Below are 14,788 nucleotides of genomic sequence, written 5' to 3' on the forward strand. Positions count from 1 at the left end.
ATATGATGTAACTGGAATATGCTTTATGCAAAAGGTCTCTTGTAAAGTATCATTACAAAGCTTCAGAGGGGTAGCCATGTTAGTCTGGATCTGTAAAAAGCGACAGAGTCCTGTGACACCTTATAGACTAACAGACGTATTGGAGCATATGCTTTTGTGGGTGAATACCCACTTTGTCAGACGCAAAGCTTATAGTCTATTGAATGTGTTCATCCTATTTGTAAGTATGCATCATTCGTATATCTAAAACTAGAAATATGAAGTATAACTCTGAAGTCCTATTGTAATTATGCAAAGTGTGGGCCGTTAATGGTGGCTTGGAATCTTGATGGCTCCCATTAACTAGAACAATTGTCTGTAGATGGCTCTGTTTACCTGCAAGCCTCCACTGCCTATGTACAGGCCAGTCCTGAAAGAATGGAGGGGGGCTCACAGGACATGTGAACATGTCACATGACACTGAAATCCATCTTTAACCTATTGTTTTTCCACTTAGAAGGAGGGGTGGGAACCCAGAGAGAAACAAAGGATTCCTGCCTTGTGTCAAAGATATAAAAGGGGGTGGAAGAGAACAAAGGGGGGTTCCAGTCATGTGGAATCCCATGCTTTTTACCTAAGATGCCTGCTGGAACTAACAAGGTCTGTACCAGGGGAAAGGATTGGTCCCAGACTAGGAAGGAGTCTAGTCTGTGAAAGAAGCTTATTGGAACATCTCTGAGGGGGGGGGGGGGAGAGGGGTAGCTCAGTGGTTTGAGCATTGGCCTGCTAAACCGAGGGTTGTAAGCTCAATCCTTCAGGGGGTCACTTAGGGATCTGGGGCAAAATCAGTACTTGGTTCTGCTAGTGAAGGCAGGGGGCTGGACTCGATGACCTTTCAGGGTCCCTTCCAGTTCTATGAGATAGGTACATCTCCATATAAAAATTTCATCTGTAATCAGTTTCTTCATGTATTAGGCTTAGACCTGGGTGTTTTGTTTCATTTTGCTTGGTAACTTACTTTGTTCTGTCTGTTATTTCTTGAAACCACTTAAATCCTACTTTTTATACTTTTGTTTATTAATTAACCCAGAGTAAATGATTAATACCTGGGGGAACAAACAGCTGTGCATATCTTTGTGTTATAGAGGGTGGACAATTTATGAGTTTACCCTGTATAAGCTTTATACAGAGTAAAATGGATTTATTTGGGGCTTGGATCCCAATGGGAGTTGGGTGTCTGGGTGCTGGAGACAGGAGTACTTGCTAAGCCGTTTTCAGTTAAGTCTGCCACTTTGGGTGTGGACCAGACCTGGGTCTGTGTTTGCAGCTGGCTAGCGTGTCTGGCTCAACAAGGCAGGGTTCTGGAGTCCCAAAGTGACAGAGAAAACAGGCTCAGAGGTAATCTCAGCACATCAAGTGACCGTGCCAACGGGGTCTCTGTGACCAAACCGGTCACAGATGCTCCCTCTACATTTCCACACCACCATGCCCTTTGGTCTCCCCTATTCCCTTGCCTAGAAGAGCGGTCCCACATTTACTCTCATGCTGCTGCACTGGGGTCACCACGCTCCAGGGTGGTTGATTGGGGGAGGTGGGGGGGGGCTCTGGGTTGCAGGGTAATGAGCTGAAAGTGGGGAGGGGTCTCAGGAAGGCAGAAAGGGGCTGTGGGCCGGTTGGAGGAAGGAGCTGGCTATGTTTGAGGGGAGCTTGGGAGAGGGGATGGGCCATGTCTGGGGATAGGAGAGCTGAAGGGAGCTCCAGAGGCAGCTGGCTGAGTGTGACTGAGGGGAGCTCTGGTGGGGACTGGGTGTGACATGGGGAACACTGGGGAGGGAAAGCTGGGTGTGACTAAGGGGAGCTTCAGGGAGAGCGGGGGTGGGGTGGGAATGACTGAGGGGAGGTCCAGGGAGAGCAGGGGGGTGGGCTAGGTGCGACTGAGGGGAGCTCTGGTGGGGCCTGGGTGTGACTGAGGGGAGCTGTGGGGGGTGGGTGGGCTGGGTGCAACTGCAGGGAGCTCCGGGGACAGCAGGAGGGGGGCAGGCTGGGTGCGACTGAGAGGAGCTCCGGGGAGAGCGGGAGGGGGTGAGCTGGGTGCGACTGAAGGGAGCTCTGGGGGGGGCAGGCTGGGTGTGACTGAGGGGCGCTCCAGGGACAACGGGAGCTCCGGCGGGGCTGGGTGTGACTGAGGGGAGCTCCGGGGAGAGCGAGGGGGGAGGGCTGAGTACGACTGAGGGGACGTGTCTGGGGCGGGGCAGGCTGGGTGTGACTAGGGGGGCAAGCTGGGTGTGACTGAGGGGCGCTCCAGGGACAACGGGAGCTCTGGGGGGGGGGCAGGCTGGGTGTGACTGAGGGGAGCTCTGGAGAGAGCGAGGGGGACAGCGGGGGGAGGGCTGAATGCGACTGAGGCGACGTGTCGGGGGGGCAGGCTGGGTGTGACTGAGGGCAGCTCTAGGGGGGCAGGCTGGGTGTGACTGAGGCTGGGTGAGCTTGGGGGGGGCTGCATGTGACTGAGGGGCGCTCCAGGGACAACGGGAGCTCCGGCGGGGCTGGGTGTGACTGAGGGGAGCTCTGGAGAGAGCGAGGGGGACAGCGGGGTGGGGAGGGCTGAGTGCGACTGAGGGGACGGGTCTGGGGGCGGCAGGCTGGGTGTGACTGAGGGGAGCTCTGGGGGGGGAGGCTGGGTGTGACTGAGGGGAGCTCTGGAGAGAGCGAGGGGGACTGGGGGGGAGGGCTGAGTGCGACTGAGAGGACGGGTTTGGGGGGGGCAGGCTGGGTGTGACTGAGGGGAGCTCTAGGGGGGCAGGTTGGGTGTGACTGAGGGGTCGTGGCGGGGGGGCAGGCTGGGTGTGATTGAGGGGAGCTCTGGAGAGAGCGAGGGGGACAGCGGGGGGGGCGGGCTGGGTGTGACTGAGGGGACGGGTCTGGGGGGGCGGGCTCGGTGTGACTGAGGGGAGCTCTGGAGAGAGCGAGGGGGACAGCGGGGGGGGGAGGGCTGAGTGCGACTGAGGGGACGTGTCTGGGGGGGGGCAGGCTGGGTGTGACTGAGGGGTCGTGGCGGGGGGGCAGGCTGGGTGTGACTGAGGGGAGCTCTGGGGGGGCGGGCTCGGTGTGACTGAGGGGAGCTCCGGCGGGGCTGGGTGTGACTGAGGGGAGCTCTGGAGAGAGCGAGGGGGACAGCGGGGGGGGAGGGCTGAGTGCGACTGAGGGGACGGGTCTGGGGGGGGCGGGCTGGGTGTGACTGAGGGGAGCTCTGGGGGGGCGGGCTCGGTGTGACTGAGGGGAGCTCTGGAGAGAGCGAGGGGGACAGCGGGGGGGGAGGGCTGAGTGCGACTGAGGGGACGTGTTGGGGGGGGCGGGAGGCAGTCTCTGGGAGGCGGGACAATACCACCAACCCGGTAGTTTGGGGGTGAGGCGGGAGGACGGATTACAACAAGTCCCAGTTTTTCGCACCGCGGTTTTTTGACCATAGAATCCCAGCCTGCACCAGCTCCCCGCTCGCTCGCTCGCTCTAAGGGCTCTTCAGCAAGGTCGACAGCCGTCTCCACCAATCAGAACTAGGTGTCCTGACAGCTGCGGGCCAATAGGAATGCCCAGGTCGGAGCGGCCCGCCACTATAGTTGCGGAGACTCCCGGGGGAAAGTGGAGGAATAAAGAGGCTGATTGGTTCCTCAGGCCCGTGGATCACCAGTCAGAGGACGGGTGCCGGAAGAGGTTGGCCAATCAGAGGGGAGGACGGAAGAATGGTGCCGTTGTGGTAAGACTGAAGCTTACCGGCGTTCGCTAGCGCGTGTGGCTGGGCGCGTGGCGCCGCCGTTACCCGTCCTAAGCTGGCGTCGATTCTGATTGGTCGTTGTCCTCGCGGCCTATCATAACCTTTCCCTGCTCTCGTGGGTGGGTGGTCGTCTCCCATTGGTGGCGGAGACCAGAGGCGTGCGCAAGGTGGGGCCGTTACAGGCTGCTGCGCGCGCCGAGGGAGGGCGAAGGGAGTGGGACGGTAGTGAAGGGAGGGACTGAGAGGGGGAAGATGGCTGCCCGGCAGTGGAGGTGAGAGAGTCTCATGGAGCCCCTTTGGGAGGGGCTGCCAGGGGGGAGAGGCGCCACTTCCCATGATGCCCAGGGGCGATGGAGTGGGGATGCTCCCCAATAATTCTGTGTGGGCCGTTGGACTGGGTGTTGCACCCCCCCCCAGGATGCAGTGGGGCTGTCTGCTCCCCGACCCGTAATGCACCGGGGCAATGGGTTGTGTGCGGTGGATTGTACATTCCCCACAATGCACTGGGGTGCGGAGTGGGGCTGCTTCCCCCCCCCCCCCCACACACACACACACAGTGCATCAGGGCAGTGAGCCAGGGGCTGCCTGCCCCTCGTAGCGTGCTGTGCTGATAGATCAGGGCTGCCCAGGCACGATGAACCAGAGTGGAGGGTTCACTATGCCCCTTCTCCCCCCATTGATGTGGTGGAGCAGGGCTACCTGCATTTCCCCAGTGTGATGGAATGGTGCTTCTTGACACAATACACTGGTGGTGTGCTGCTCGTGTGACCAGAGTGTCAGGAACTTCAGACACTTCCAGATATGTGGAAATGGTCAAGAGATTTATTCCAGGGAAAGGACATATCCCAGAACCAGTTCTGGGGTATCTGGGGTTAAATTTGTTTGTACAATGCATTCCCAACATTCTCCTTTCTAGAGTCCCTTCTCTTGACATTTCCTTTTCCTTCACACATGCCTCCGTCCCAATTTAAAATGTAGGTACATATCTGATTTGTTGACTACAGGCCCCTGTGCATCAGCATATACTTGAGTTCTTGCACTCCAATATGTTTCTTCTAAGAGCTCCTTCCTGCCCCTGGACGTTCCATATGTCGATCCTCTGAGACTTGCTTCTACTTCAGTGTGCAACCAAAGTCTCCTCCTCTTCCTGACAAGTATAAAGCTGACATTTCCTCATATGAATCGCTCCTTTTGGACATTGTACATCACCTTTCTGTTGCTGCCTTGTGTGTAACCCTAATGTTATAAATATTTCTTTGCTCCTGAATATGGCAAAATTCTTAGCAAATATCCTGATTGATAGGGTGTACTTGTATGTATGCATAATGTAGGGGTGTTTAATATATGGGAGATGTGCATGGTAATGTTAAATTATGTTATTTTAAAAGGGACATTTTAGTTTGGGGGCTGTAAATAGGTAGTTGGAGTTGTGGAAACTGTATACCAGTATATGGTTTAAGGAAGAGCGGTATTAATTTAAGAAGCAGGAGGCTGACTTTTCTTTGTATTTTACAGATGTCAACTATGCTGAGGTCTGCATGTGTCCTATATTGAAGTCTGGCTCCATGACTACATTTTGCTTCACTCTGAACTTAATCTTTTCCTGTATTTTACAACACTGTACGTTGTTGAGGTGCATATATCTACTGCTCTTAATATTAAAGCAATAGTTGATTATAAACCCTTCAAACTGACCTCTTGGCATCTTATTACTGTTTTAGATTTGCTTCTACTGCTCATTTTACAATGGTTTATTGCTCAGCTTTGAACTGTCAAAATGCTACGAGTGGGGTATATAAGAACAGTACAGTTACTTTCTATGGCTTTCCTTTACATAACAAACCTCTCTTGAAGCAGTGGATTCACAACATGGGTCGGGAAATGGGAACTCCATCAAAACATCAGCGACTATGTTCTAAACATTTTGAGGACAGTTCTTTTGAAATTGATCCTCTAAAAATTAGGAAAAACCGGCGCCTACTGAAAGAAGCAGTTCCCAAAAAATTCATTTTGGGCGAAGACGGAAACTGGCTTGTTGGAACACCTCAAAGTTTCTGTGGTGGAATAAGTAATAAAACTCGAAAACGAATCCGGAATCCTGAACATTTGAAGGTAATTTAAATATTTGATATTCTATTTGTTTCTCTTAAATTAAGAGAGCATAATAAGAAAATACTTGGATGGGAATTCTCCAAGGGAACACCTAGGTGCTGCAGGAAATAAAAATATAAATGATTCAGTAGGTTGCACTTTTCCCTTTGAGTTGCTACTTAACATTGTGCACCATAGAGTTAGGAGGCATATGGTTGTTGAGCTCTTGTGAATACAGAAAATATCATGGTACTTTTCTCTTGATCCTGTTTCAGCTTGTGCAATTACATTCTGCCCAAGTAAAAATTTCTGCTTGGCATTTCAGTTGGATACTGTACGCCTCTTTACTTCCTGCTCTAAAATGGATCCTCATCCTGCAAATCTGTACTTGTATGAGTGAGTAATCCTTACTCATGTGAATAATCTCATTTGATTTGGGATGACTTGTTTGTAGTATAGAGCTTATACTATGTACTATTGTTGTAGCCAGCATGTTAGAGAGATAAGAGTGGGAGATTAGACCAATTTTTGATAGTGAAAGAGGCAAGCTTTTGAGCTACACAGACCTCGTCTTCAGATCTGGGCAGACCTTGCTGGGGACTGCTAAACAGTGTCTTAGGCCTGGTGGGGGGGGTCGATCTAAGTTACACAACTTCAGCTATGTGAATAACGTAGCTGAAGTCGATGTACTTAGATCTACTTACCGCCGTGTCTTCACTGTGGTAAGTCAAGTGCTGACGCTCCCCCGTTGACTCTGCCTGCGCCTCTCGCTCCGGTGGAGTCGACGGGAGAGCGCTTGGCGGTCGATTTTATCGCGTCTTCACTAGACGTGATAAATCGACCCCTGCTGGATCGATCGCTCCGGAGGTAAGAGTAGACATGCCCTAAGTTTCGGTTCAGTTCAGTATCTTGTACATCAGTTTTGGGTGGCGATCCTGTTTAGGACCAGATATTACAAACCATCATCTGAGTAGTGCTTACTCATGGAATAGTTTTCTAATGTAAAAGTGAATACTCATATGACTACAGATTTGTAGAACTGGATCCATAGGTTGTACAATTGATAACATTTGTGAAACACTTAGATACCCATTTGAATGAAAGGCAATACATAAAGGCAGAGTGTTCGCTCCTAATATTACCAAATGGATACAAGCCACGTGGGAACAATAATACTGATCAGGCAAGTATTGATACAACTTTACATGTAGTTTGTGTCCTTTAATATTAAAATTAATTGGGCGGGGAGCTACAAGCTAGATGTGAAATTGGCAGTCTTGGATGTATTTGCACTAGCTTTTCATTGATATTTTTTTTTTTTAATTTTCTAAATGTTATGTTTATAACTGTAGGAGCAAAGAAACATGTCATCAGAGATTGTTTAATCTGTGTGGAGGTTGTGGGCATTACACAAGATTCAAGGCCAAAAGAAGCACTTCCTATCTGGGAAATGGAAGAGGAAGTGGATTTAAGAAACTGCAGCTATAATACTGCACTCAACTCTGGTCACCTCAAATCAGAAAGATCTAGATGAGTTGGAAGGAATTGAAAAAAGGAGCAACAAAATAGATTAAAGGGTTGGAGGGTTTGATTTATAAGGAAAGATTTAAAAAAAAAAGTTTTTTTTTAAAAATATGTATTGGTGAAGGAGCGATACAACAGTCTGCCAGTATTTGGAAGGTATAAATGCTAAAGAGGGAGAGGAAGTATTCAGTGTGGTACAAGACAGTATAGCTAGAATTAAGGAATTGTAAATGAGCAAAGGAAAATTTAAGTTGATTATCAGGAAAAAGAAATCCTGGCAGTGAGATCTATTAAACTGTGGAGTTGCCTCATAGCTTGAATAATTTAAAATACATTGGACAAAGAAAGCACTGAAGAGTGTGCTGAAGAGAACAACTGCACTGAGTTTCAGAGATTGGCCAAGATGACTTTAATAGTCTTTACTTCTACCTTTTGATTCTGTTGCTTGGGAAGTCATGATTTCAGTGAAGAGCTAAGGAATACCACCTTGAAACGATTATACTGACTTTGAGAGAGACATAGACATAGCAGTATAAATATCTCATTCCTCTTTGTAAAGGAGATATACAGTAGCATGAGTGCCATCAGAAACATCCGGCAAATGTCTGCTAATTTAATATTCTCAGAAAGGCCCTTGTCAGGATGTAATCAAAGATACTAAGTATGCAATATTTTTTATTTCAGGTCCCAGGGACATTTGATAATGTTGCAGCTCCTGAAGGGAAGAATTTAGAAGAGTGGCAAAAAGAGCTTTACAAAAAAGTGATAAAGGACAATTATGAATCTTTAATCTCACTGGGTAAAGGTCAGTTTTCACTCATTCTCTGGAAGTTGTGAAATATGTACAGTTCTTGGGCTGGCTCCAGTCTGGTTTCTCAAATCCTTTGATTGCTGGTGGATCAGTTCTTAGATGCTCCAAAACCTTTGTGATAGAAGATCAACTCCATACGTCCTTTTCTGTAAAAGAAGATTGATAGACACAGTCATGTTTCTAATACCTCTATATCCACCGTTTTCCTTCTGTGAATAATGCTTATACACTATTTAGTTGTGTATGTTGAACAACACATGCACAGATGCTATTTTCCATATGTGATGTGGATGAAACATTCCTTCAGTAAAGGATATTTCAAGAATAAAGTATTTAAGTAATTTGTGATTATATCCCTTCTAATCTATATGCCAACTCTAAAACAAGAAAAAATGGCAATGGGAAAGATTAGGTGTGTGTTCTCTTCCTCTTGAAGGGGATCTGGACTTTCAGCTGATTTATAAACTGCCAAGTGGTTTAGTACATGTGGTGTGATTGGGATTCTCCCTGAATTTCCTGAAGGGAGCAAAACTGATTTCCTGGCAAACATTCTGCCTGTCTGCAGGATCTTTATTAAAGTAATCTGCAAATCCTTTCTGATCTTTTCTAGGATTACTTATATTTTAGCATGTATTTTTTTTTTAGTTCTAAGATTATTTTTTACCTCCCCCCCCCCCCCCCTTAAAGTTTGCCTTTTGGGCACACACTTTCATCCTCAGCAGTTTTTGCTTAATTTTAGGTGAAAGAATTACATCACAAACCCCATGGACCTTTTAATCATGAAGTTGTAGTGTGAGCTGCTCCTAGTCTGATTCTCTCCTTCCCCACCCCACCTCACCTCCTCTCCCCTCCCAGTACCTGGTCTGTATACAGTTTTTGTACTGACTTAACCCCCACCACCACCATAGCAGTTATCGAAGTAGTTAAATTAGTACAACCCCATGTGTGGTGCTGTTTCAGAAAATTAGGAACACCCGCAGAAAAAAAAACCAATAGCCACCTGTGAAAATGTTGGTTTAAGTGACTTGCTCAGCATCACATAGGAACTCTGCGGCAGAGGCAGGGATAGAATCCAGTTCTCCAGGGCACTATTCAGTGGCATTAACCATAAGGCCACCCTTTCTCTTCCTGCAATTCCCTGCCTCATTCGCTGCACACCTTCCAACTTATTCAACAAATGAAGCAGGAGTCCTACAGACAACAACCTCTTTCACAACACAACCCAATCTATTGTCAAAACACAATCCGTCTTTTACAAGCAATGGGGCAGGAGTTGTGTGAAAACATAGTATATCATCACATAATTAAAGACTATCATAATGGGCATAAGCACAAGGGGGCTGAATTAAGGTTATAGGTGTCCTTCATTCATGCTTGATTTTGTAACCTTCATGTTCTTTTAATGTAGTTTTTTGGATGTAATTTCTTAAGTATTCCTTTTTTTTTTTTTTTTTTAATTTATCCTGAGGAACCATATTGTCCTTCCCACATGGGTCATCAGCAGAATTAGGATCTTTAGATCCATACAGACCTCTACCACTTGAGGTAATAGAGTAAGTGGAAGGAGTAGAAGGTTTTTATCATTTGTGAGGATGTGGCACTAGAGGGGGATGGTGATACACACTTAGCCAGTGGAAAGCAACAAAGAGTCCTGTGGCTCCTTAAAGACTAACAGATGTATTGGAGCATGAGCTTTCGTGGGCACTTCGTCAGACGCATGTAATGGAAATTTCAGAGGCAGATATAAATATGCAGGCAAGAATCAGTCTGGAGATAACGAGGTTAGTTCAATCAGGGAAGGTAGGGCCCTCTTCTAGCAGTTGAGGTGTGAACACCAAGGGAGGAGAAACTGCTTTTGTAGTTGGATAGCCATTCACAGCCTTTGTTTAATCTTGATCTGATGGTGTCAAATTTGCAAATGAACTGAAGCTCAGCAGTTTCTCTCTGAAGTCTGGTCCTGAAGTTTTTTTGCTGTAAGATGGCTACCTTTACATCCGCTATTGTGTGGCCAGGGAGGTTGAAGTGTTCTCCTACAGGTTTTTGTATATTGCCATTCTTAATATCTGACTTGTGTCCATTTATCCTTTTACGTAGGGACTGTCCAGTTTGGCTGATGTACATAACAGAGGGGGATTGCTGGCACATGATGGTGTATATAGCATTGGTGGACGTGCAGGTGAATGAACCGGTGATGATGTAGCTGATCTGGTTAGGTCCTGTGATGGTGTCGCTGGTGTAGATATGTGAGCAGTTGGCATGGATTGGTTCCTGAGTAAGAGTTGTTATGGTGCGGTGTGTGGTTGCTGGTGAGAATATGCTTAAGGTTGGCGGGTTGTCTGTGGGCAAGGACTGGCCTGCCTCCCAAGGTCTGTGAAAGTGAGGGATCATTGTCCAGGATGGGTTGTAGATCACTGATGATGCGTTGGAGAGGTTTAAGCTGAGGACTGTAGGTGATGGCCAGTGGAGTTCTGTTGGTTTCTTTCTTGGGCTTGTCTTGTAGCAGGAAGCTTCTGGTTACACGTCTGGCTCTGTTGATTTGTTTCCTTATTTCCTCGTGCGGGTATTGTAGTTTTGAGAATGCTTGGTGAAGATCTTGTAGGTGTCGGTCTCTGTCTGAGGGGTTGGAGCAAATGAGGTTGTACCTCAGCGCTTGGCTGTAGACGATGGATCGTGTGGTGTGTTCGGGGTGGAAGCTGGAGGCATGAAGGTAGGCATAGCGGTCGGTGGGTTTTCGGTACAGGGTGGTGTTAACGTGACCATCACTTATTTGTACTGTGGTGTCTAGGAAGTGGACCTCCCGTGTAGATTGGTCCAGGCTGAGGTTGATGGTGGGGGTGGAAGCTGTTGAAATCGTGGTGGAATTCTTCCAGAGTCTCCTTCCCATGGGTCCAGATGATGAAGATATCATCAATATAGCGTAGGTAGAGAAGGGGTGTGAGTGGACGCGAGCTGAGGAAGCGTTGTTCCAGGTCAGCCATAAAAATGTTGGCATATTGTGGGGCCATGCGGGTGCCCATGGCGGTGCCACTGGTCTGGAGGTATATATTGTCACCAAATTTGAAATAATTGTGCATGAGGATAAAGTCACAGAGCTCAGCAACAAGTTGTGCTGTGTCATCATCAGGGATACTGTTCCTCACAGCTTGTATTCCATCTGTATGTGGGATGTTTGTGTAGAGAGCCTCCACATCCATGGTGGCTAGGATGGTATTTTCTGAGAGATCACCAATGCATTGTAGTTTTCTCAGGAAATCAGTGGTGTCACGGAGATAGCTGGGAGTGCTGGTGGCATAGGGTCTGAGTAGAGAGTCCACATATCCGGACAATCCTTCAGTGAGAGTGCCAATTCCAGAGATGATGGGGCGTCCAGGATTTCCAGGTTTGTGAATCTTGGGTAGTAGATAAAATAACCCCGGTCGGGGCTCTAAGGGTGTGTTGATTTGTTCCTGTGTTAGTGTAGGGAGTGTCCTGAGTAGATGGTGCAGTTTCTTAGTATATTCCTCAGTGGGATCTGAGGAAAGTGGCCTGTAGAATTTGGTATTGGAGAGTTGTCTGGCAGCCTCCTTCTGGTAGTCAGACCTGTTCATGATGACAACAGCACCTCCTTTATCAGCCTCTTTGATTATAATGTCAGGGTTGTTTCTGAGGCTGTGGATGGCATTGCGTTCTGCACGACTGAGGTTATGAGGCAAGCGATGTTGTTTTTCCACAATTTCTGCCTGTGCACGTCGGCGGAAGCATTCTATGTATAGGTCCAGACTGTCATTTCGACCCTCAGGAGGAGTCCATGTGGAGTTCTTCTTGTGTTGTTGGTGGGAGGGTATCTGTGTACCAGTGCACTGTTCAGTGTTATCTTGAAAGTATTCTTTGAGTCAGAGGCGGTGAAAGTAGGCTTCCAGATCACCGCAGAACTGTATCATGTTCGTGGGGGTGGTGGGGCAAAAAGAGAGTCCCCGAGATAGGACAGACTCTTCTGCTGGGTTGAGTGTGTAGCTGGATAAATTGACGATATTGCTGGGTGAGTTAGGGGTACCACTGTTGTGGCCCCATGTGGCAGGTAGGATTTTAGACAGCTTACGGTCCTTTTTCCTTTGTAGAGCGGTTAAGTGTGTAATGTAGATCTCCTGTCTTATTTTAGTAAAGTCCGTTTGTGTGTAGGGTTAAAGTCTCCAGGTTGGAGAGCTCTTTTTTGATGTTTTCCTGTTTGCTGTATAGGATGCTGATCAGGTGGTTCCTCAGTTTCTTTGATAGTGTATGGCATAATCTCTCACTGTGGTCTGTGCAGTATGTAGATAGCAATGGATTTTTCACCTTCAGTCCATTTGGTATGATGTCCATCCGTTTGCATTTGGACATCAGTGGGTTTCAGAGTTATTTGCTAGACTGCAAAGGAATATTAAATGGACTGAATGACATGTTCTTTGGAGAGTGTTTTCTAGTGACTATAGAGCCTTCCACCCCTGTGCTCCCAGCCTCCCGTCTGCTCTTATCCCCTGGCAGACTCCTGCCCCTTCTCCTAACATCCAGTGTCTTCTGCCCCAGCTCTGCATCTCTTTTCTCCTCACCTCTCTGCCTTTGAATCAGGCAGCTTCATCCTTCTCCACGCTACCTAGGTGTCAGCAGCAGGAGCATTGAAAGCATAGGAGAGAGAGTCTCCCTGCTCTTGGTTTTAGTGTCTGGTATTACAGTGTCCCCCAGCAGGTAGGAAGAGCAATTGCAGGGAAAGTCCTGCTCAGCCCATGCATCCCTGGGATAGAGCATGCTCAGTTGCTCTGTAGGGATGGTGCAGTGCAATCTGTCAGTACATAGGAGTTGTGTGGGGATGGAGAGGAAAATGCTATTTGCAGCTGCAAGGTGTGCAAATAGCAGTGATGTCAGCAAGGGGCAGAGTTTAAATTCCAGTCCCTTGGGTTTTCATGGGGAGGTCAAAGCCACTGTTTTTAAACAGACATTCATGAAAACAGGGATTTTGACAAAAATAAATAAGTAGACCAAAAGTCTCATAAGCTGAAAAGGTGAACAGACTTAAAAATGGTCACCTTTAACACTGTTACCTCTGCTCAGTTTACCTACTATCACAGCAATGTAAGCATCTTAGTTTCAGATAATGTGACATTCTTTGAAGTTTAAAAAATAACCAGTGAATATTAAGATATTATGGGAATTTTTTTTGTTCTTTGTCCAAACTATTCAGTCTCCAAACATGATATGCAGTCTAGAGAAGAGCTACGTGTCAAGGCTCAGCGGGGCTTGGAGGAAAGAGAAATGTCTATGAATCCTCGCATAGGTGAGTAATGGATTAAGACATCTCAGAAGAGTAAATGACTTAAAGCTGGCAAGAGAAACCATCATGATGAACTCTTATAGTTTTGTCTTTTCTCATGTATTGCTATTTTATAACAAGATCTTCTCATAAGTTCATTATAGATATGGGAACCAGTGAACTTTCTGGTCTAAGGCAGTTTCTCTCCTTTCATCCCTCCAATTTCTGAGTGTTTGGATGAAATGTTGTGTTATTACTAGTATTTTTTTAATATTAAAAATCACATACTGATATAAATTTACATAACCCTTTTTAAACAAATGGTATGATACATGCCCTACCTTGCAGAACATGTGGTCTAAGATGAAACATCTCTTTTGGTACTTATATGGCCACCATTACTAACATGGAAAAATAATTTAGGAACGGTGATAGTGGTGAAGAATTATTAGTAAGGAGCATGAGGTAGGGAGAATTCCATGAGATGTTTTAACAAAAGGTTTGAAGGAGGCAAGAGAGATGCTTGGCAAAGAAGAGGGATGATGTTCCAAATGTAGGGGCACTCTAAGGAGCAATGCTAAGAGTCGGAGAAGGGAGCAGTAAGGTGAGAGAACAGGGAGGAGCATGGGAAATATAGAGGGAGTAGGGGGGAAATGAGAGCAGAGACGTTGGAGACAGGATGATACGTGTGTTGAAGGAAAGGACATATTTCTATTTAATGCAGTAAAAAAGAGGGAAGGGGGCAGGGAGTTAAGTGATTCAGTTTGAGTGACAGGGAGAAAGATGACACTAGCAGCAGCTTTTTGAATGGAGTAGAGTGGAAGGGGTTAGAATCAAGGCAGCCACAGAGAAGGTTACAAAAATCAAGAAGTGAGATGGCAAAGGTATGGACAAGGGCTTTGTCAGTAGCAGTAGAGAGGCACAGGTGGATTTTGAGGGCATTAAAGTTGCAGAATCTTAATTACTGGTGATATTCATGGCTTCTAATAGGGATGGTTTACAAAGTCAAATCTATCTTGTTAAAATGCATGGAGACAGATTAGATGACATAATGTGGAGTTCTTTCAATCTAAATTATTTAAACTTCTGGAATTGGCAGCTTATGAGAGGCATTTTATATGCAAAAGTTTGAGTGACATACATTATTTACTGGTCCGATAAGTTATCACTTTTCTGTTTTTTGTTTCCCTCAAGGAGCAATATGACCTACAAGCATTGTGTGCATTATGGATCAGGAATGTTTTATTCTTAGGAGATTTCCTTTTCCCAAGCAGATGAAATGAATGATTGGATTCTTTTTATTCCAGTGGATGATGGGATTGTGATCAAAACTGAAGTGCAGGATAAT

The 14,788-nt window shown here is 46.9% G+C and overlaps 1 long non-coding RNA gene across 1 annotated transcript; it reads left to right on the forward strand.

Annotated features, from left to right (window-relative positions):
* The first annotated feature begins 3,959 nt into the window (after positions 1-3,959).
* On the forward strand, positions 3,960-13,449 carry LOC135875256 (uncharacterized). Its single transcript, XR_010561166.1, has 5 exons — positions 3,960-4,023; positions 4,756-4,977; positions 5,267-5,863; positions 8,051-8,171; positions 13,372-13,449. It is a non-coding gene; the product is annotated as an uncharacterized LOC135875256 (long non-coding RNA).
* Positions 13,450-14,788: the final 1,339 nt, after the last annotated feature.

Source organism: Emys orbicularis, chromosome 2, assembly GCF_028017835.1.
Source record: "Emys orbicularis isolate rEmyOrb1 chromosome 2, rEmyOrb1.hap1, whole genome shotgun sequence".
In the NCBI taxonomy this organism is placed as follows: domain Eukaryota; kingdom Metazoa; phylum Chordata; order Testudines; family Emydidae; genus Emys; species Emys orbicularis.